Genomic DNA, 3,269 nt, shown 5'->3' with positions numbered 1-3,269 from the left:
GTGGGTCTTTTGCCACAAGCTAACCTCGGATGGCTCCCTCGACCGCTAAAAGGACTATTGGGTCTTTTAATGCTTCACCCAGCACCCTAGAGTGGACTACGACGAGACCTTCAGCCACGTCATCAAGTTCGCCACCGTTCGCACCATCCTCTCCCTCGCCCTCCCTTGGGACTGGGCGATCCATCAGCTCGATGTCAAGAATGCCTTCCTCCACAGCACTCTGACGGAGATTGTCTAATGCAGACAGCCCACCGGCTTTGTTGACGCCACTCGCCCGGATATGGTGTTCCGGATGAACCGCTCCCTATATGGCCTCAAATAGGCACCACGAGCGTGGTACAGTCGCTTCGCCTCCTACTTGGCCTCCATCGGCTTCATCGAGGCCAAGTTAGATTTCCTCTACCAGTGCACCGATGACACCGACTACCTCCTGCTCTATGTCGACGCCATTGTGCTCACGGCATCCACCGCTGATAACCTACAGCGCACGATTGTCGCTCTTTAGTAGGAGTTTGCGATGAAGGACCTAGGCCCCTCCACCATTTTTTCGGCATCACCACCGAGCCGGCCCTAGGGTCTCTTCCTCCACCAGTGCCAGTACGCCATTGACATCCTAGAGTGGGCTTGCATGTCCGACTGCAAGACTTGCTCCACGCCTGTCGACACTCAGGCGAAGCTCTCAGAGGATGACAGGCTCCTAATCGCTAACGCGACGTCCTACTGGAGCCTGACCGACGCACTCTAGTACCTCACCTTCTCTAGGCCCGACATCGCCTATGCTGTCCAGCAGGTGTGCCTGCATATGCACACCTCGCGGGAGCCCCATCTCACCACTCCAAAGTGGATCATGTGCTACCGTCGTGGCTCCCTCGACTACAGACTCGTACTCTAACGATCCCCAACATCGGAGCTCATGGTCTACACTGACACTAACTGGGCTGGTTGCCCCAACACGTGTCTATCCACATCCGGTTATGTAGTGTTCATGGGTGCCAACCTTGTCTCCTAGGCCGCCAAGCGGCACCCCATTGTCTCCTGCTCTAGCGCAGAGGCCGAGTACTGCGCCATGGTCAACGGCGTGGTAGAGGCCTCCTCTACGCTAGCTGCTCCAGCAGATCCACAACCCCTTAGTGTGCCACCCTCGTCTACTACGACAACGGCAGAGCGATCTACCTCTCCACTAATCCCGTGCAGCATCAGCACATGAAGCACGTGGAGATCGACCTACACTTCATCTATGAGCATGTCGCTGCCGGTGATGTTCGGGTTCTCAGCGTCCCCACGACACTGCAGTTCGTCGACATCTTCACCAAGGGGTTACCATCGAGTGTATTTTTAGACTTTAGATCTAGTCTCAACATCTATACAGGATAGAGTTGAGACTATGGGGGTGTTAGAATACCCATTTAGGGTTTGGGGTTTACCCCGTGTAATTACTCTCTCACCCCTATGTAATGGGCTAGACCCAGCTAACTTAGTCTATTAATACAACACCCAACCCTGCGTTAGGGTTAGGGTTTTCCCACAAAGAGAACCGATAGTAACCGACAGTGGTGGTTCTAAAATAAAATTGATTTCATCTAGCCCCGGCATAGAAGGTTCTGAAAAACACTAGTTAAAATGTGTTACAAACCTCCTCTATAGAGCTTCTCTGTACTAGTGTCTTTGCAGAATGTCACTATGCACAAAAAACGATTCAAGTAGTGAATGTTGAATATCTTTGGCATGTTATTTGTCATGATGCATGGAAAGTCTGATGGGGGTTTTAAAGGCAAGAAAAAACCATTTCTTCAAAACCTCTCGGACGTGGGAGTGATGCTTGACAAAATCAAACCTGGCAAAAATCAGCTTGTGTAAAAAAGCTCAAAAGCTCCACCATTCCAATACATACAATATGTAAAGATGGGCAGGCGAAGTATGAAAGTACTCACCTTTTGTCGATGTTTTTCTGGCCAGCCTCACTTTCAAAATGGCCCAGTGTCTACTGTCACACCCAGTTTTAGAAGGTAAACTGAATGTGAACCATGTGCGTGCCAGGATCAGAAATTCACGCACACAACGATTACATAACTGGACATCATCACACAATGCTCAAATAATAGCATAAAGAGGTTTTCTTTATTACATCTTGATGTCCGAGACATCCACATAGTCTTAAACATATATCAAAGTGCGACTACCAAACGTAGTAAGATAAGGACTTCATAGGAAATCGGCTGGGGGTTTGCCGCTAACCCACACCTAGAACTCATCATAGTCCTAAAACTCCTAGAAATCCTTTGCTACACCTTCATCCTCTCCTGAGTAGGGGTTGCAACGTGGACAACCTTGTTTTTTGGTGTTTTAAAGTAAGGGTGAGTACACATCAACGTACTTAGCAAATGTCCCGTTTGGCTAAATGGACCAGCTGTATGTGGGGTGAAGTTCAAAGCAGTTGCTTTTAGTTAGTTGGGTATTTATTATGAGTAGAGCCAAGTTTTAGCATAACCCAAAGTTATTAACCCAAAATGTACTCCCTCCAAGAAGAAACACCAGAGACTACATTTATCATCATTATCATTAAAACCATCACCCTCATCACCATCCGTAACCATAGTATCTCTAATCAAAGGAGCTCCCAAGACCGCTCTTAACCATGAGCATGGCTAATATATCAGTTTCTAAACCTCTGCAGAGGTTGCACACTTTACCCATGAGTCGTGATTCCCTCTCTAGCCGGGTTTGCAAGACCCTTGTTCACTCCCGAGGTGAGCGGCTAGGGATTCACTACGAAGCCTTTACAAAGATTCCCCGAAGGTATAGCCGCCCGTTAGGTTTCCTAAATGCATCGTACTCCTCCCCAAGGGGCAAACCACCATCGGCAGAGCGAGTAGCATACACCGAGCCCCATTGATGGCACGACGGCGAAGCAAACTATACCTCAGTTCCTCTAACTAATTAGCTAAGGGCGTCCCATTCCACCCTCATGGTTGTATTGTTGTCCCATGTGGTCATCCAACGAACAAGTCCTTACGGAGAGATACTCGAGCAACAGCTTAAGCCCCCTTAAATATCACAATGCCATAATCATATCTAGAAGTAAACATCGTATCATCAATAATCTCATCATGTTCACTGATTAGAGTAGAGCGCTAATATAAAGCTAATCCAAAATAATCTAACCCAATCAGGTAATCAAGGACAGGATGAATAAAAGACTAGTAAATCCTCAGGTATTGACTGTATAAATGCGGGGAGATGAATTAAAAAATGAGTAGGACATAGATAGG

This window comes from Zea mays, chromosome 6 (genome assembly GCF_902167145.1).
Source record: "Zea mays cultivar B73 chromosome 6, Zm-B73-REFERENCE-NAM-5.0, whole genome shotgun sequence".
NCBI lineage: Eukaryota > Viridiplantae > Streptophyta > Magnoliopsida > Poales > Poaceae > Zea > Zea mays.
Note: the sequence above shows the minus strand (reverse complement) of the source record.